This window comes from Rhagoletis pomonella, unplaced genomic scaffold (genome assembly GCF_013731165.1).
Source record: "Rhagoletis pomonella isolate Grant_MI unplaced genomic scaffold, Rhpom_1.0 Rhpom_scaffold_00008, whole genome shotgun sequence".
Classification (NCBI taxonomy): domain Eukaryota; kingdom Metazoa; phylum Arthropoda; class Insecta; order Diptera; family Tephritidae; genus Rhagoletis; species Rhagoletis pomonella.
The window spans coordinates 35634898-35656631 of NW_023458562.1; the positions used below are offsets into that span (position 1 = coordinate 35634898).

At 35.6% G+C, this 21734-nt stretch overlaps 1 protein-coding gene across 2 annotated transcripts in view; it reads right to left on the bottom strand.

Moving 5' to 3' along the window:
* LOC118744751 (transcription factor collier) overlaps positions 1–21734 on the bottom strand; it is a 97249-nt gene that overhangs the window by 10413 nt on the left and 65102 nt on the right. The window lies entirely within an intron of this gene.

Sequence of the window (21734 nt, forward strand, 5' to 3'; positions counted from 1 at the left end):
ACAAATTATTGAAAAAATTCTGTAGAATTAAACAAATTTAGTTTTTGGTTCACAAGGACGAATAGGTATTAAAAATTGTAATTGATTTTATTTTTTGAAGATTAAAAAGTTAGAAGGACGCTATTCGAGGAGTCGAGCGTAAATTATCTAGTCCTTACCATTATATTTTTTTCAAAAATAAATATTGCAAGATTTCAACATTATTCAAGGATACAATTATAAAAGGACATTTTCAATACCTACTCGTCCTTATCCACCAAAAAAATTTAATCTGCTTTAATTCCACAGAATTTCTTTCCTTTTTCAACATTTCACTGAATTTTTTAAATAATTTTTGATGTAATCATATTTTTTAAATTTCAGAGCCCTTTAAAAAATCTTGACGCCACACAGTGTTTCGTGTAGAACAAGCTAGGTGGACAAAAACAAAAGTTTTATTCCTAGAATTTTGTATTGAGTAATTAATCATAAGACCAATATAACGGGGTATTTACACTTGTTTGTTATTTTCACTTCTAATATGTTGAGTAATTGAAGTAAGTAAGCAAGAGCAGTCGAAGTCAGAACTGATTTATTTGAAAAATTTGTTTTGAATATTACGCTTCATATAACTTTAAGTCACCACTTCTACTTAATTTTTGTGATGGAATCTGAACTCAAAGGTAAGCTGAAGTTTTTGATTATAATCTTTTGTCAATTTGATTATTTTTAGTATGTCTAACATTCCATGATTAAGAAAAAAAAGATTTTTTATATACATTTTCAACTTCAGAGGTGGAAAAGTTATATGTCTCCTCATGTAACCCCTTGAAATCTTATATATATTATAGTCATGAGTATCTGTTAACACTCGAAACAAAAAACCATTGCGAATTCAGTGCACATATATTTTATTTTATTTTTTTCAGATTTAGTTATAACCATAAAAATAATGGAGTTTTTCGAAGTTTCGTTGAAATATTCGAAACAATCAAGAAATAAAGAGTTATTAAATTTTGTTCTATCAAAATATGATTTAAGTGAAGTAACGGAGCATTCTTTAAGAGATTTAATCATAAAAGTTGCGGCATATTCGTCAAGGCTTTCTGAGAAATGGAAGAGCTCTGGAAGACATCGGGGACGGTTTATAAATAAAAACTCGGAGTTGTTTTCGGGTACAGATATGACTTTTACAGTTTCTGTACATTTAAACTTGCCATCAGAACTACCAGCTACATCTTTAGGTAACCCAGGCCCTGGGAGACTAAAGAAGGACTTCATTCATTCCAGTCAAAAAACTAAACGGCGTCGAGTGGATGACTTACTGCAGTCCAGAAGTGCAGATGAGTTAATTTATGCGGCAGAAGTATCAACACGTATGCCCGGCAACAGGAATATTGCAAATATTATAAAAAATGCGAAAGTTAACACTAAAGTATCCACGGCGAAAACAATATGTGAGCAAAGTGCTAGATGTTTGAGCAGTGTAGAAGCTTTAGCATACTATGTAGATAGCAAGTCGACTACTCATGCGTACAAAATGACTCGGAAGTCATTGGATTATATAAAATATTTTAATAAAATATTACAATATGGGTATCAAACGAAAGAGGTTTAAGAGATCTTTAGTTTGAAGAAGGCTATCAATGGAAAATCAATTAAATCTATGAATTTATACCTTTATCTTCCTATGCTTATTTGAATTTGTAAGGAAAAAACTAAGTGAACTTTTCAATGCAACGCCTCAGTAAATCGCTTAGAACAAGCTAGCTGGACAAAAATATTTTCTGAGATTTTTCGTTTCATATCGTTGGCTGAGTGGAAGATCGACCTATCTCGGCTGCCAGTTCGAAAACGCCCTATCTCAGAAAATTTTTCAACAACGCTCTATCTAATAAAACTTTTCAAGAACGCCCTACTTCAGAATTTTATTGAAAAACGCCCTATCTCAATAAACTTTTCAAGAACGCCCTATCTCAGCTGCCGATTCAAAAACGCCCTATTTCAGCTTATTTTCAATGTATTTTCGTTCGAGATAGGGCGTTTTTGAACCGAATTCTCAGATAGGGCGTTATTCAACCAAATTCTGAGATGGGGTGTTTTTCAAAAAAATTCTGAAGTAGGGCGTTCTTGAAAAGTTTTCTGAGACAGGGCGTTGTTGAAAATTTTTCTGAGATAGGGCGTTTTCGAACTGGCTGCCGAGATAGGTCGATCTTCCACTCAGCCAACGATATGAAACGAAGAATCTCAGAAAATATTTTTGTCCAGCTAGCTTGTTCTAAGCGATTTACTGAGGCGTTGCATTGAAAAGTTCACTTAGTTTTTCCTTAAAAATTCAAATAAGCATAGGAAGATAAAGGTATAAATTCATAGATTTAATTGATTTTCCATTGATAGCCTTCTTCAAACTAAAGATCTCTTAAACCTCTTTCGTTTGATACCCATATTGTAATATTTTATATAATCCAATTTGGGCTTTTAGAAGGGTGGCAACGATTTTCAAAAATATAACCGAAATAATATTTTTTTAATCCTCTTTCGTTTGACACCTATACTGTCATATTTTATTATAAAAACTGAATTTTACTTTTTCAACAGGTGGCAACCCTCTTAAAAAATGTTCCTTTTGTTAATAAAATTACATAAATTGAGTTCTTGGATATAGAGGAAACGTAAAATCTTAGAAAATAATTTTGTCCAGCTAGCTTGTTCTAGACGGAACACTGTGCGCCAGAGAGAAAAACTAAAAACGCAGTTTTACTATATTTGACCCATAATATAATATAATATAAATTTGGGTAATTTTTAGGACTTTGTTAACAAGAAAATTTATATTTCCAATAGTTATTCTTATGAAGATCGACCATGGATACGTGAAAGTTCAAAGAAAAAAAGCATTAAAAGCATATTACCAAAGCCCTAAGGACCAGCAAAGCTTCTATGGCAAGTTATTGAATTGGGCGTATGCAACTTTTTAAGGAAAGAATACGGGTATTCACCAAATTGCGCAAGACCCAGGCCACTTCTCCATTTGGTGAGAACCTATAACATATTGTAAATTATTTACCGTAGATGTTGTACGGATTAAACCTGTGCTATTAATTACAATATCTTTATTTTATTACTTTCACGTCGCTTCATTAAATAATTCATTAATTTTTTCATGCATGCTAAAAATAATATTTAGCTTAGCTTTGCCTAACCTCAAGAGCGCGAAAACAGCAAAAATATGAACAACAGCCACATATCTACTCACACCTCCCTCAACCAACCAACAGGCCAAAAGAGTGCCAAATGCTCTACTCGCTTTCATAGCTAATAATGAATGAATAAAGAAAACAGATGTTTGCCCTGCAGCGAAAAAGTTTATTTGCCTCTTTATGTAGTTAAAGTTGGTCACATTTCCCATTCGACCTCGGGCGCTTTTCGCCAGTTGATCTTAATCAAATATACACTTATGTATGACGGCAGGCGGTGGTAGTCAATAGACATGTCTACGAAAAAGCCCAAAAAAAAATGCAAAAATAAAAACAAAAAGCTGAGTGCACAGCAGTAGTTGACACGAACGTAGCGACGACCTCTTCACAGCTGAATGTCCTTTTGGGTGCTTGTTGTGCGGGTGTGCGCATACTAGTAGCTCCTGTGGCGCTTCAGGCGCAGAGCAAAGCAACTCAGGGGTGTCCGCTGTTCGCCGTCGTGTTAATAACAAATCAGTCGAAATGCCAAACACCGGAAGCCGGTGCTGAATGCTCATGATACTCGGACTTATGAATGTATGTACGTATGTATGTATGTACTTACTTATGTGCATAAACAAACAAACTTAAGCACTTGAGTACTCGTATGTGTATCACTTACGTACTCTTACGTAGGTACTCATCTCAAGTGCACGCCGCTATTCTTTAACAAATTGTTTATCCCATTGAGAGTGTTAATAGATGTAAATTATATTAACGAATGCTGAGCTATGTTTTTTCCTTCTTCTTTTTTTTCTACAAACACACAAATTTTACGTTTTCTGAGCTAATATTTCAACACTTAAAATTTCTACTCAGAAAAAAAGTAATGAAAGTGGAAATAAAAGGACGTGCGCATGTAAATTTTTCAAAGCGAATGTTGAACGTCTCATATTTCTGCTATTGATTAACTGCATTTGCTCGAATTAGTGGGGGAAGCAAAGGACACTGGAGAAGGCTAAAAGGAAATGTACGATTTTTTTGCGTTGAAATATTATTCCGGTTACGTTTATAGCTTCGCTTGTTTGCGACAGAAACGAACAGATGTTGAATTCAATCAACAAGGACTGAGATGGCAACGAATGAGGGAACTGGTGGAGAGATTTTGGTTCGTGTGCAGGCAATGTTTGGAGTGATAGTTATAGTGAAGGAAAGAAGTAATATTTACCTATCAGTCGGAGGCAAATCTTATTGATTAAATACACTGAAGGAAGCTGTATAGCGATGAAAACTATGCGCGCGGAACAAATTAGCTTAGTAGTGCCCCCCTGCAGGTATTCGCAAATCATCGTTTTGGAGAAGCGAATAAACTAAAAAAAAATAGAAGCCATCACATTGAAATACTTTGTATGGCAATAAGTATCGATAAATAGGTGTTATCGATTAAAATGTAGATAAATTATCGATAAATCTATCGAAAAAATAAGAATAATACATCGAGGAAAATATCGATAAGTGCATGGTTTTATGCATATGTACACATTGACAAAAATATCGATTAATATATAGGTAGGTATATATGTATATCGGTAGAAAAATACATATGTAAATATGTCGTTAAAAATATCGATAAATATACTGATGAGTCTAACCAGAAATTGATCGATGAAGGCATATGTATATATGTGCATGCTTATCTGTATTTTTACATAGCAATATCCATAAATAAATGGATTCCTGAGCACACTAACTTTATTGTGCACCCCTCAAAGATATAGACAAATATCTATAATGGTAAAAAAAAATCTATAAATACGTCAACAAAAATATCGATACTGATTGTCTAAATTTTTAAGGGTTTTAATAATGATATATTTATATTGAAATCGATAAACAGATGAGTGCATTATCGATACTTAAAAACTTACATATGTATGTCCTTAAGTACACTTACTTCCTTTCATTATCAAAAATATATGTACCTATATATTTATTTATTTATTTATATTTATAAATCAATAAAAAATCATCGATGAAAACAAAAATTTGCATCTACAAAAATAACGATAAATGTGCATATCGATAAAAATATACAAAATTTCAACGATAAATATCGATAGAACTCTTACTGATATTAAGGGACATGTAAACAATGATATCGATAAAAAAGCTATGCATACGAAACTGTACTTAGCTGCACGCTTATGAATTCATACCAAAGTAGAACAACAATATCAAATGAAAACGAAAAAAACTTTGTTGGGACACATGGACGAATAAGTATTGGAAATGTACTTTTAATTCATTTTTTTACGCTAAGTTAAAAAGGTTAGAAGGACCAAATTCAAAAATGTGGTGGTTAGCGTATTAGTTCTTAACTTATATTTTATTTAAAGAAGAAGAAATGTCGTGATTTCCGAAATAGCTATCACTTCTACCATTTTTCAAATTATTGTTGCTTTTCCACATAAAGTTTTTCACTTAAAACGGCCTCGAGCTCATAAAAATTGTTGAATTTAAAGAAAACTATTTAAAATTTTCAAGTATTTTCAAGAATAAAGTTTTAAAGGGCCATTTTCAATACCCATTTGTCCTTAAATTACATTTTTTTTTTCAATGCTACAGAATTTTTTCATTTATTTAATACCCATTTTGTTATTCTCTATTGCAATGAAATAAAAACAAACAAAAAATCGAAATAATAATAATCCAGAGCGAAACTCTAAAAAACGCAGTTTTACTATATTTGTCCGCGAGTATACTGATTTTTGTGTGTATAAATTTGAATGTGCCACTGTGTTATACGCCCCTTCGATAACAAGACTGGCGCCAAGCTTATCAAAGCTTAAACCGAATTTGACATTTTCAAGCTCATTTAAAAAAATCCAACCAACCTTAATTGCTCAAAAAGCATCGAAATGTTGCAAAAGTGAAGCCACTAACATATGGCGTTTTGGTATACAAAAAATCACAGCAATTTTGCATTCAAATATTTCACACAACAAAACCGCAGAGAGCTAACGAAGCTAATAAAACACTTGTTGCTTCATAATTTCTTGAAATAATTAACACAGATAATTATTGGCATTGCGATGGAACACATGTGGCCTGATTTTTATCTAAATAGATATACTTACATATGTAGTATGTACTATTTATGGACATTGTTGAACTGGACAATAACTTTTCATAGATAAGATGAACGCAAGTTTATGATTTCCAAACTCTATCGCATACTGCAGGCAACACCCGAGCAGATGCCATTTTAATTGGAGCGCTTACAACACAAACAAAGTGACGTCTGCAATGGGCAAAATTGTCTGTTTGAAGCGCGAATTACCAGCTCGCACGCTTCGATATGATCTAGTAAAGGCAACAACACTTTTGAGAATGTGACTTCTGCATTCATTTTTCATTATAGAACTATTTTTTAGGCCCTTTGTTGTTTTACTTTAGGTTGGAGTTGAGGTAGGTTGCAGTGTCGGTAAATGTCAAGAAATAAGAAGAAGAACACACAAGTGACATGAAACTGATTTTACGTTCGTGACTTCTGTGAGATATTTCCTTAACGAGTTCCTCTGGTGTGTTCATGAAATGCGAATGAAAATTAGTTAGTCTAGAGAAGGCAAGAGCGATAGCACTTAGCCAGCCGCAGAAGCTCCGTTGACTGCCAGCGGTCTACTACTGTTAAAGGGGCTATGAAACTTAAAATATCGGGGTTTTGCCGAGCGCTTCCTGAGCCGACCCAGTAGAAGTCAAAAAGTTTCCATTAGAACTCCTATGCCATCCGTGTAAGGAGAGCTGCTCCGCTTAGTATCTGCCAACCAGTTTCCTTTGCCTTGGGACCCAAATATGCTTAGTTTGGAAGTTGTCCGACGCTATCGGGAAGTCAGACATATCCCGACCGGTTTCGATAGTACTATGAGCGATCTTAGAGCCCTGATTGCCGATTGGTTATCAAAGCAGGTAGATATTTACTCTTCTATTCGGTAATACACTGGTGCGTAACCAGTCAGCTGCCCGCTTAGTGTGGTCACTTCTGTCTAAAAAGCGCTACAGAAATACGGTAGCAGCCTAAGCATGGGGTTTACGGAGGGTTCTTAACAGAAAAGATATTCTCCAACTCTCGACCAATCCGTGAAAATGTTAATTGGATAACTGTTCCAGAGGTTGTCACACTCTAATTCATCACTAGAGGTTGAGGTTTAGACTCGCTTCTTCAGGTTTAAATTGAAGTTTATAGATAGCCGAGTGGCCATACACCGTGTTGGCAGTTTTCCCTCCGATATCTTAAAGTATGAGGCTAAGCATAGCGTCAGGCGCTAGGGTCCGGCGGGCTCCGTTGATTTCAACACGGGCGGCCCGTTGCACGCCGCTTTTTAACTAAAGTATAATTTTCTATTGATGTCCACCAGGCAATGACCCTATATACTCGTAGCAAAAGATTATCTTTGGTTAGTGGCATCACTAGAGAGCACAAACTCTACCGGTGGAGGAAAGCTAGGCATTACGCATTTCTTATTAATTAACCGCAGGTTCACAACTGGCAGACCAAATTATGACGATAAGTGCGTAGGTGATAACACGATCTCCTCTCCTTTACAGCTCTTTTAGGACGTCGCTTGGGGCGACTAGCCAGAGAAAGGTCAAGAGAAAAGAGAAGAAAGGTGCTCGCTCTACACTGCGCATATGCACTGCCTCATTCCGATAGTTCTATCGCGAAGTAAGCGGCAGATATGTCTAACAAAGTAGTACTCACCTCCGAGCTTGGTCAGTGCTTTTTACTATTACCTCGCGCAACACATTACGAGCAAGACACCGGCTGCGAAATTTTGTTCTTTAAAGTGTCCATTACAACTTCAACAATTGTACGCAGGGCTGATTTCCCTGATCGACCCTTCAGGTAAGCATGCTGAGGAATCCCATTTTGTATGTACAGAGCAATCAGTCTCTCGAGGATCTTCAATGGGCAGGAAAATTAAGCTTATTGGTATTAAATTCCTCAGAGACCCGTTAGAGCATTTTCCGGCCGCAGGAATTAAAAGGCTTGCAAGAATGCATCGCAGAGAGAGAAGGCACGTTTTCAATACATCTTCATTTGAGATAGGACACTTTCGAACCGAATTTTGAGATAGAGTATTTCTCAATTAAATTCTGAAATAGGGCTTTTTCGAACTGGCTGCCGAGATAGGTCGACCTCCCACTCAGGTGTCGGTATGTAGTTCAGTTAGATTATTTTGTTAACAGTAGGAACAGATGCCATCAGAGTTTGCGTTTTTGTTCAGTTTACGAGCGTAAAAGAACCTTAAGATTTAGTACTTCAATATCAAGCTATTGTATATAAATTAGGGTTCATCACTTTCCACACAAAAAAAAAATCGGCATTATTTTCCAACGGATCTATAATATCTATTCGATTTTAAAGCTTACGCCAAAATATTTCAGAAAAATATTAAAACTTACGTGAGCTGGTTCGATTTGAAAATACCTTCAGAAATATAGTTTTATTTTATAAATAAAATTAGTTTTTAAACATATTTTTTCCAAAAAATTGCGGGCAGAGGGTTTTAGCTTAAAGTTCTACATAAATACAAATTTTTAAACAATTTTCAAATCGAATCAAAATAATACGACTTTCGAAGATATTTCCAAAACGGGCCGCCAGCGCACGTAAACCTTAATATTGTTCCGAAATATTTTAGCGGAGGCTTAACATATCGTTATTTGCATCGGAAAACCGCAACTCGATCGGGTGCAAAGTTTTTGTAGGTATGTTGGAACAAATTTCCGTCCTTCGTTTTTTTCGCTCGAAAAGTTCCTTTAAAGCCAATCCAAAATTTAATTATGCTATACTGGGCAAAACTCTCACATACCAAAATAACTATGCCAGCATGTATAGATTTCAGAATATTTTGTTGATTGTGGAAGCGCCTAGTAAAAACAGCGTAATCCCAAGAGACACTTAAAAAAAAATACCAAATATGCACAGATGTATTTACATACAACACTTATGTATGTGCATATGTATGAAGTATGAGTTCACATCTGTACATACATATCGACAATACAAATTTGTTAAAATTAAAGCATATTAAAATGTTAAAAATACAAGAGGACAGCCGAACAGATAGGCAGACAAACGGGCTAGGCGGATAGGCTGTAAAACAGGGACCTGTACATTCGTGGGTAACATACACCGGGAGGAGTGTCGTGTGTCTGTTTATCTGTTGTACTAAATCGGCGTATTTTTTTCTTTTAGTTTTTTTTTTTTTTTTTTTGAACACAGACACTTTTTGAGTGGAGAGTTTATCTGCATTCGGATGAAGTATGCATATATGTATGTACATATGTATGTATGTCTGTGGGTAAAGGCCAATGTTGCAATGGCATTGTATTGCATTTCAGGCATTTACACAGTGCTTGTTTGTGGTAATTTGAATACCAAAGTGAATGCTGCATTTATTGCACTACAAATAATAAAAACAACAGCTATTTTAAACGTTTATAGCTCAATTGTAAAGAGAGTCAAGCTCATATTTACATATCCATACATATATATGTACATACATTGATGTGAAGTGTTTTTTTTTAATTGTTTGCATGCTGCATAGTCAACATGCTGTCACTACAATCACCAATCACTTAATTTTCTCAGAAGTGTAACAAAGTGATAATGATAATGCTTTGCTGCTAGACAAAAAATACGAAAAAAGTTGATGAATAAAAAATTCAATAAATGTAAATAAAGCAAAATGTACATTAGGGTGCATCACTCGCCATACAAAAATAAAAATCGGCATAGTTTTTCCATTGGACTTATAAAATGTGTTATATTTTATGACTTTCGCCAAAATATGTCGGAAAAATATTAAGATGTGCGTAAGTTGTACTGATATGAGAAAATATCTCCGAAAAGTAAGTTTCTTTAAAATAAAATTAGTTTTAAAAAATATTTTTTGCATAAAATTACCTCCGATGATAAAAAAGTTTACGCTTAAGGGGTGTGCATAAATATATTTTGAAATTTTATCAACAGAATCAAAATAATAAATTTTTTGTAGATATTTTTAAATCGATTCAGCTCAAGTAAAACTTAATAATTTTCCGAAATATTTTGGCGGAAGTCTTAAAATATAGTACATTTTATAGTTTCGGTGGAAAAACCACAACTTTTTTGGTGAGGCACCCTAATGTACATAGATTTTTTGTATGAGACAGTTTCAAATCAATACCCAAGCATGTAGTTGCTCGCGCCGGACACATAAATATTTATTCAGATACCTAATTTCTCGACAGGAACATGTTAACTTAGACGAAAGGATATGCAGATGTTTAGGTATACATATTCGTATGTAAACAAGATAATTTAATTTTGTACTCGTATTTACGTAGACATACAGCTGTCTTGCATTAACATGTCCAGTTGGTAAAATTAAGAAAAAAGGCCTTTAAATTTGATATTTTGAAGGGCCTACCGTTGCTTTGGAAAGTATCCTTATTGTCTGCCTTCGAAAGTCAGGGCTATTAGGAAGTAATGCAGCTCTCAAAGAGAAGATGTTATTGAAAATGCCTTACCTAGAAGCACTGTTTAGAAGTAGTTTTCATATTTACATATATCCAAATTTTTACATGTACCATGGATATACATACATACGTATGAATGTATCTATGGACATTTCTTTCCCTGAAAGGCATTGGCATTAGAATTTCGATTAGCATCGTCACTTCCTTTTTTATCATTCACTTTTTCTTCTTGACCATTACTTCTTTTTAACGATTTTTTTGCCTGCTCTGCATACGGAACTTAACTTTTTCTAAGCTTTCACGCATAAAAAGTGGTATTTTTTGGTTTTTTTTTTGTCTCACTCTCCTCTCTCTCTTTCAAATTGTTATGTTCAATGTTGCATGTAATTAGCTATTAAAACTTTCGAACGGCACACGAACGTGACCAACTGTTGCCAACCTTAGCAGGGCGGTGATTTTAAGCTACTATTTGAGTGACATTTGCAAATGGCTATTGAATTTTTAAGACTTTTTCAAAGGAGAAATGCTTGCGATAGATAAATATCTAGGCACATATGTTGTAAGGAAAAACAGAAAGATTTTCTATAGGAATTAATTTAAAAAATTATTTTCACATTTCTTATAAATCTAAAAAATAAGTTTTATTTTTGAATTCTTGTGCATTAAAAATCATAAAATAGCTACTAATTTCAAGCATACACCCCGCGACAAAATGATGCGGTCACCCGCCTTGGGCTATTTATTTTTTGAAATTTATTTCAATTATTTTTTACAAAAACCATATAAATCCAAACTTCAAACGTTGTACAAAAATAGAAAAATAAAGCACGTTTGTGTTATTTCTAAAAATTTTGAATTTTATAGGCTTCAGAAAACATGAAATTTTTGAATAAATTATGTATTTTTTGGACTATACATAAGTTTAAGAAAGTATAAATAAAAAGTAATCGTTAGCAAAAAAAACCGACTTCAATTCTCATATAAAAATATATATATATATATATATATATATATATATTTCATGATCCAGTGATCGAATCTAAACCAGATTAGTATAGGACCACCTCTGAGACATTACCTTTGCATAAAGAATTATCGAAAACGGTTGACGTGGTCCAAAGTTATGCGGTAAATACATACAAAAAAAATTCCGACGAGCTGATAACCTCCTCCTTTTTTGGAAGTCGGTTAAAAATCTAAACAAAATAAAGGAAAAAGTAATGAAATATCTAATATTTTTTACTTTATGGAATTTTAAATATTCGAAATTTTAAAATAATTAACTTCACAAAATTCTGATGCTGGAATTTAAAAACAGCACCTACTGAAAAATTGAAAAATGAAAAAAAACATTGTGAGTTTTTTAAATTTTGTATTAAACTTTGCATTGCAAAATCAATAGCTTTTATGCAAGAAGTTTGAGGTACTTGGAGAAGAAACTAAAGACAATTTTTTTTTATAGAAACATACATACATAGTTTTAGATTAAAAAAGTCAATGATGTAAACAAAAATATGTATGCATATATATGCTTCCAGTCTCAGTGTAGATTTGAGTTGAAAGTATTCCAAAGAAATTTTTTTTTTTTTAATATTTAGGAATTTCCTAGAGAATTAAAAAACTTAAACCGATATTTGCAATATTCGAAAATCTACAGTGAGCAACAGTGTTGTGTAATTCTTAATTTCTTAACGAATCCGAAAATTTGAGGAAGCGATCAAAATAATAAAAAAGAAAAACGAAAACATGGAAAAAATAAATAAGTTCCTCTTTTAGCTTCACATTTTAACAATTTCAATGTCAAAGCGACAATTTCTCCGATGAACAAACACACACACACACATCTATTCGCAAGCGCTCACCTTCTTTCCACCTACTATACACAAATTTGCCTTAACAAGCGCCACCACCATTTTGTTTCAGTTTTTGTGTATTTACCATTTATTTCTTGGTCATAGACGCACACACACTGAAACACATACACATTTTTTACATTGCCGTATCCTTTGTGCCATGCGGCTTTCGCTCCACTATGCGTCCACACACATACAACGCCAAAATTGATATTTTACGCACCGCGCGCGCTTATATCTATTTGGGGTGAATCCCTTTAATCGCTTTGATTCTTCTTCTTCATCTTTTATGCTTTTACACCCGCATGCGATGCTATTGTTGTTATTTTTATTATTGTAGTAACTTTTTTTTTCTATTTTTACATATTCTCTTAGCTTTTGATTGTTGTTTTTGTTATTTTTATGCCATTTGTTGGCATTATTTATGGTTTGTACTCGTACTCCCCCGCACGCCCGAAGCTAGGTGGCTGGGTGGCTTGTTGACTAGCGATGGCTGGCAGTGATGGCGGCTGGGCTTCCTGTCGCTTGTGGCATCGTTGAAAGTTCATTGTTTTCGGCAAAGCGAATTGTGCATACATACAGTGGCGGTCAAAAATAGATGCATAGTGTTTCGTTTTTACTATTTACAATGTTTTTCGAGCTAAATTTTTTTCGATATTTTTTATAAAAATATGGTTCATGTTTTAACAAAAACCATATAAATCTATTTTCAAACTTTATACAGAATTTAGAAAAAATCCACACATTTTTATCAAAATTTCGAGCTTTCTAACCAGATTTTTTTTTTTTAATTTTTTGGGTATACAGTAAAAGGATTATAAAATTTTAGTAAAATTGGTGCAAGTTTTAAGCGCCTAAAAAATCGCATTGATTTTTAACAACTTTTTTGCTGAACGGCTTTTTCGGTTTTTTTTTTTTTCATATAAAAAGCAAAATTTAAGAAAACTGGCGTTGACTTCTTTATTTTTTTCGCAAAAGGTCTTGCGCATATTCTTCCACAAAACATTCATGTTTATATAGAAAAAAGTTCAAAACACCAACAACAAAAAAAAAAATTATAAAAAATTAATGCGATTTTTTAGCCGCTCCAAACGTGCACTAATTTTTTTAGTTTGAAAGTGTGATTTATATGATTTTTGTCAAAGCAAAAAATATCAGAAAAATTATTCCTTGAAAAACATTGCAAATATTAAATACGAACCAGCATTCATCCACTTTTGACCGCCACTGTACATACATATGTACATACATTTATGTAAGTCCATTTCCTCTGATAAGGGTTACTTGATGACGTGATTCAGTAGCGACTTACTGTATATAGGTATATGGGCCCATAAAACTGAAAATGGCTAAGGCAAAAAGTCACGCGGAAAGCTCTTACTTATGGCCTTTACAAAGAAAGACAAACGAACGTACGCACACACACCCACTCCTGAGCTATATGTGCGTAGCATACCTTCAGGGGGCTGTTTCTTGTTGTGTTTTGTTTTCTTAAGCTTTCACTTTCGTTTTCTTCGTTTGAGTATTCACTCAATTAGCACTCACTCAAATTTGCGAGCGCATATCCTTTGTGTTGTTTATGCCAAGTAAAAGTAAATAAAATTACCATCGAAGAGGTGGAAAAAGCATTCAAGGAAAAGCTTAATAATAAACTCAACACGCATTTTCTTTTGTCAGCATACATACATATTTATTTATCCCTTCAAGCGCCAAAGACGGTCCTTTTGTGTTATTATGTTTGTAGATTTTTCTTTTTTATTATCATTTTCTTGTTTTTATTCTTCTGTGTATTTGTATTTATTTATGTTGATTTCGGGGTTGTCGCAGCTTTTTGCACACAAATTTACTTACTCACTGTTTATTTTTGGGTTTTATGCCGAAAAGTTTTGCAAAAGATTATCTACCTTGTCGTCCGTCGTCACGGTGTTTGGTGTGGAACATGGCGAGAAATATATGTAGTACGATAAATAAAAGCGTGCGTCGAGAATTCTGTATACATACAAATACATATTTGTTTTGGGTATTCATGTTTTTTTCACTTGGGTATTAATGTTGCTTTCACTTGGCGCAACATTTTTGGTGTGAATTTATTGTAGTTGAACAAATAATTTTCAAAGTTTGCGGTTTACAAATAATTCAACTAAATAGCTTAATTTTTAATAAGGACTTAAGCATACGAGCATTCGACTCAGTTATATACTTGCGTCGCACAGTGGAAGAGTCCCATATAAAGTATGGCAAAAAGTACTAATTCTGCTCCGAATTTGTTGTAATTTATTATCTTTGATTTCTTTGCTTAGCGAATAGGAAATCTGAAAAATCGCAGAGATGCGCAAACTGCCACGCCTACTAGAGTAGAGAGCCCAGTATAAAAACTAATTTTTCTTAAAGCCGGATAATATCAGACATATGAGCAAATCTTACATTTTTCGACAAAAACGTGTTTTTGGTCGAAAATGGTGGCACACTTATCTTAGATAATGCATTACCTTTAGTTTTACATAGAGAACAAGATTCCATCGCGAAATTGTATTTAAATGAAAACTTAAAAAAGATATACTAAAAAGACAAAATAACAACTCGTGTTCATATACCCTAGAGTGGTTAAAAAAAAATTTTTTTTTTGGAAATTCATAAACGCTACCTCAAATTATTGTTATTTGTGATAAAAAAAGAGAAACGTGTTTTTTTAGTTTTCTTAGAGGTAGCGCTGGTCGTTTTTTTATAAAAACGCTGATGTTCTCATTTTTTTTTATTTTCTTGACATGTTAAAATGCAGCTAAAAATTTATTTTTTACATATAATTACTCTGGTATTATTGGGGAACATTCCCTTAATTACATACCTGTCTTGGGCAGTTAGAATGGGCCTAGTGCCCGAAAATATGCTCTCGAAAAGAGACTAGTAAAATTAAAACGTTGATGCTGAACGATTTACGCATTGTCATGGGTTGGAACTTGTTACCAGGGGGCTTCTGGGGTTGCTAATTAGGGATCTGAAGTCAGTTTTTCGAAATTCAAAATGGCGGATCCAAAATGGCGGTCCATTTTTTTTTTTTAATTATTGCATTTGTTCGAAACCCGGCACTCGAGAGTTTTTGTGGTCGCCGATTACGAATCTGAAGTCAATTTTTTAAAATTCAAAATGGCGGATCCAATCTGGCGATCAAATTAAAAAAAAAGTACTAAAATTAAAACGTTGATACTGAACGTTTTAAACATTGTCAAGGGTTAAAACACGTTTCCAGTGGGTTTCTGAGGTTGCTGATTACGAATCTGATGTCAGATTTTCAAAATTCAAAATGTCGGTTAAGAGTTTCAAACAAATCCAATCATTTTTTTTTAAGTTGGCCATTTTAGATCCACAATTTTGAATTTTGAACCCGCTGGAAACGTGGGCGATTCTGCCTTTTCAGAGTTGAATAAAGAAGCAAAGCGAATGGATCGAGTTCTGAAAGTATTCAGCTCGGAACCTGCTGGTGGTAGCAGAGGATAAGGGAGGTCCCCACTGCGATGGTAAGGCCAAGTGGAGAAGGACTTGGCTTCACTGGGCATTTTCAATGGGCGTCAGTTGGCACAGAAGAGAAGCGACTGGCGTGCTTTGTTAAACTCGGCCAAAATCGCTTAGACGGTTAGAGCGGTAAAGAAGAAGAAGAATAACTTCTTCTACCTCTAGGTGAACGGACTGGATCGTATTCGAGCTCTCATTTGGTATCCCAAAGGGACCACTGGGCCTAAGTGTGTCTATCTCCAACATATAGGCAGTCGCCTATAGACAGAAACCGGAGAAAAGTGACTATTTCTCAAACTTTTTTTTTGTTTTATTTAACAGCTCTTTAAAGTGAGCATGCAGTTTAAAATACAACTAAAACTAACGTATTACACTTTGGTATTAGTCGAATTCTAAATTGTTAGAAAAAACAAAAAATTGTAGAACAATCAAAAAAGACTGACATTTATAAAAAAGAAACACAGCAAGCCTTCGATTACATTTAAAAAGGCGAAAATTCAATTAAGCTACTGTAACATACTAGAAAGTACTTACATACATATATATGTATGTATGTTGTTGTTTTTGTTATACCATTTGCTTACAAGCACCAAAAACCATACAAATACAACACTCATTTCATTCCTTTGTTTTTATGCAGCCAAGTTTTTTCACAATATTTGATTTTTTATTTATTTTATTTTTTTCTTGCAGCTGCGCGAATCGATCGCATTTTGCTTGTTTGCTTGCATGTTTCATTGAATTGTATCACATTGAAATGTAATTGTGACATTCACTCTATATGTCGCCGAAATTCCAACTCTCATTGTGCGCCGCATCATCATTGGGCCAACCAATAGCCCAACAACAACCCAGCGGCTCAGCTCAGATCCACAGCACTGCGGTTACGCGGCTCATCAGCCCAGCAGTGCGGCGCGGACGGGGCACAACTTGGCGACCGTATGTCACGTCCACATGAGCGTGACAAACAATTTACCGCGCACTCTTGGCCACCGCCAAATGTGATCCGTGGACCACCAAAGTGGTTCACTTCGATTTTGGACATGAAACAAGCGCTGCGCGACAACCAACAATACAAAAGTAGTCAACAGCAAAGATTGCCAGAAAAACAAGACACGCAAAAAAAAAGCGAGCACAACGATCTCTGCGCTAATCTACTCATTATTGCAACGTATGGCAACGCTTTGAAGATGGCCTACAACACACTCACGCACGCGCACTCACGCACTACTCAACGCTTGACGCTTGTGGCATGGTTGGTAGTCGCGCTGTTGGCACTGCTTACTTACAATACCAACCAGTGCGTATACAATTGGCAATTGCTGATTGTCAATTGGCAATTGCTTTCCTTATTAAGGATTCAGCACGCAGTCGCGTACGCGCGGTACTTTTTTATTTTTTTTTGCTCCAACTGGACTATTTTTTTCCTTCTGCCGCTTCTCTTTTTTGCTTGGCTTTTTGTGCTTTACTGATTACGTGCATCCATCCGCAGCCATGAAAGCAAAGTTACCGCACTCTGTGGCGGCTGTGCGCTTTTTGAATGTCATCACTCGCTCCGCGTTGGTGATCTATTATGGAGTTGAGAATTGCAACAAAAAAAAGGGAAAAAAAAGAGTTGGAAGGCGTATATAAATAGCAGCGCTGAGTGGGATTAGTTGGTTTCGAAAAAACATTGAGCTTAACTAAAGCTAGTACTAACGCAAAGTGTCTAACAAAGTTCTCCCCATTTTCTAGCCTTCTACGCTCCAGAAGACTACAGAATTCTTACTCTCCTCAACTTCCCTCACTTCTATTACATCTTAACGGATTTTTAAACGAACTCAGCACATTCATCGGGGAAGCTCCGACGGATTCAGGCAATAAATAATTGCTAGTATAGCCGACGGCGAAATTAGACCATAGTACAGGTTAGGCACCCCCGTTGCCGAGTAGTTAGCGGTACGCACTATCAACCGGTCGTGGTTAGGTTCAGTTCATAGTCCGACGACTATTTAAAAAAAAAAATCTGCGTGCATTTTTGCCATTAAACAGCTTCTCATAAAAAACCATCTGCCGTTCAGAGGCTGCTTAAATTTGTAGGTCAATCCGCTTGTGTTACGACATCAAGCATTTAGTATAATGTGTTAAGCACTAAATGTTGTTTTAAGTTATAGTGGCAGTCCTTATCGAGATCCTAGATGCTGACAGTTCTAGAGCCTAGAAATAGAGCTTCTTGGATAGATTTAGGAAACGCTGTAAATCGCATCTCTTCGTCGTACTTAAATTGGGTAGATCGTAGAGAAAGTATTTAATGGAGACATCATCGTCTTAATTTAGACAAGACTAGGCAGTGTCAGAAGAAGTATTTGACATACTTGATCTCTTCACTAGTCGTTTGCCTGATATACCATTCCGCTGGCATGCATCCCCATTAACAAGATAATGTGTGATGACCGCCACAATCAGTCTAAGTGGAGCCTTGGACCCTACATCGGGCAGCATGGGGCCGGTATGTCGAATTAACGAACAATTTAGTTCTTTAGCATGGATTTTATATGGAAGTTCACTATAAGTTGTTTACTGTAGTATCCTTTAAGCTACAATTCACAAGATTCTAGCGGTATTCCGATCATAGGCGGAGGTATTTACGATAGAAAGAGCCTTGCGAATAAGTTGTCTGCTTCACAGCTCCACTGCATCTCCCAGAAGAAAGCAAGGAATCTTCACAGCAGATAATATTACAAGTTCCAGAGAAATATGGATTAAAATGGAGACCAATGCTCAGGAAACGCTAATGCCCACCGACCAACCACCCAACACTTTTTTTGCATAAAGAATGCATCTGTTGGCTCACGTCTTTTAAGTGCCAGTGCTGGGCACTCGCAAGGATGATGTAAGACTATTTCTCTACTTTCTTCGAGATTATAGCTACGGCGACGATGGTTGTACGGAAGCTCAAATTTTGGCTGTATATTCGCCAAAGGTTCAGTGTCCGGTGAACGTGGCTTTAGCCGGAAAATTACTTTGTTTGAGCTACTTAGGAGACCTTCCGTTTTTGATTTGTCATAGTGCGGCTAGATATGCCTTGTACTTTTGCAGGTGTGTATGGATGCTTTTCTGTCTCGGCTTCGGAGGCGTCAAGAGATGACTTGGCTATAGCTAACTCGTTAACTCCTCTCGTTATCGTTTATGTTCCAATGGCCGGGAGCCCAGGCGAGTGAGTTATCAACAGATTCTGACGTCGGGGTTAACATACTCCTCCAATCTTTGTCTACTTTGAAATTTGTTATTGGTGATGCCAGCTCCAGAAGAGCTGTTTGGCTATCTGAGAAAATTAATGCTTTTTGTACTTCTTCGTATTTGCTTTACAATACCTTGCAGGCGATCTTAGTCCCCAGTTTTTCCGCCTGAAAGATGCTAGGAAATTTAAGTGGACGGACAGAGAGAGGGAGACACCCAGCATTTCAAAGAATCCCAAATTAGCACCCACTTCGCAGTCTATTTTGAACCTTTTTGATTACCTTGGATCTACTTGAGGAAGTTTCGTGAGCTGATTTATGCTGAAAGCCATTTTTCTCAGAATTTTTGAGATTTTCGGGATTATATAATGCATTTTCGGTGTACTTGTCCTGAGGAACGAGGCAAACTGATATATTTAACATAGGTTTAAGCCTCGATCAACCGACGTTTCCGATTGCTGTTTGGTGTCTAGTGTGTATAACCAAAGATTGATCTAAAATCGACACTATTGCAATGGTAATGGGTTAATACTTGTGAAAATATTAAGTGTAATGATAATCGTAACGACAATAGTAATGGTAATGGTGCTTGTGTTGGTAATGGTAATAGTAATCGTAATAGTAATATTATTGGTAATTAATGGCAATTATGATGGTAATGGAAATGAGGTGGTAGTGGTAATCGTAATGGTAATGGTAATGATAATGACAATCATAATATTCATCGTAATGGTAATGGTAGTTGTAATGCAATTGAAGTATGTAGTGTTGATAATGGTAATGATAGTGGTAATGGTAATACTAATGGCAATGAAACTGGGCAATGTTTATGGTAAATATAATGGTAATAGGTTTTTAATGGTAATGGTAATCGTAATTTAGAATTAGAAGTCTTCAATAGCTTGCCTCGTGAGTGCTAAATTCTCAAATACTCATTTCTTGCACAACTACTTATCTAACTTAATTTTATGCAAATAAAATACAAAAAAAAAATGTTTCAATTATTCAACAAAAGTTTTTCCGGCGTTTCCTTTCACAATTGGAAATTTAAACATTGACCTTGAAAATTACTTTGAGGTGACCCCATAACTCAGCTACCCAACGGCAGTCGTCACTAAATGCCCCTTATCCATTTGATCTTCAGCTGCCTTAAATAACGATTTATCCTTTCAACAGGTACTTACAAACATAAGTACATCATACCAAAGCACGTACGAAAACATGGACGTCGCTGTCAGTTTGCTGACATTACTTTGTACGACCGTGCGTTTGTACGCTTTATCTCAAAGCTTCTTTGCTTACATGTGCCAAATCGCGCACATCTCAACGCCGTTGAAGGCAATAACATCACGCGCTTATCACTTTTTCTTCGATTTTGTTTTTGTTTAGTATCCACTATTAAACTAGCAATATTTATTAATACAATCCTCACGCTATTAAAAGCGAACAGCACTTCTTTAACGCTTTAACATTTCCGCCGAAGGAAGAAAAACAGTGCAGTGCCGCCACCGCACTGCCTATTAAGTACGCGTATTTAGTTGGATAAGCCAATTTGCACGAGTCAGTAGCAGCAGCTAGCGGCTTAAAGTTGCCACAAATATGTAACTGGAAATACTTACATAAATAGTAAATAGACATACAAATATACATTCATGTATGCATGTATGTGTGTTTTTAAAGTCATGCATGTGCTCTACGCTGAGTAGAAAATCAATATCATCTTTTACCCGACGCAACTACTTATTGTAGTTCAATATTATTTTCATTTCCTTTTTTCCGCCAGATATCTTTGATGACTCCAGAGAATACTTTTAACGTACATTTAATAAGCGACACATAGACCAGCCTGAGTACACGTGTAGTAGTCGCGCCCCACCAAACTTACTACCTATCTATGTACACATGTATATAGTTAAGCCACCAAGCGGGCGCGCGCAACTGGCCACACTTTAACCATAACCGCCTTAGCCGTCGCTGCCGCTGGCATCGCCTAAGGGACTCGTATTTTCGAGCGTCGCGTGCCGCATTGCATGTGACAGCAGACGCTAGCTAGCTAGCTGACGGACTATGTATATGAGTTTGTAGAGCAGTTGCATTGTAAGCCAACGCCGCCGCCGTCGCTGCTACGTTCTCGACTATATATGTGTGTATATCCCAGGGTTTCCTTTTTTTTTTGCTGTCCCGATGCTTTTGTTCCTCTCCCATGGCTTTTGTCATGTTGTTGACGGTTACGTTTGTCGGCAAGTCAATCATTGCTATTAATCAGCTCACAGATATTGGTGCTGACCGACCAATGATGTGTGGTGTGGTGTCTTAGGTTTATCGAAATAGGTGCGCAAGCAAGGTGGAAGACAAACTAACTATAGTCACAACAACTACAATATATGTATACTTAGTAGTGAAGTGCTGAAAGAAAGCTGCCGCATTGTACATAGCTGGTAGCTGAAAAATTCTTTGACTTTTGGTTATTGTTG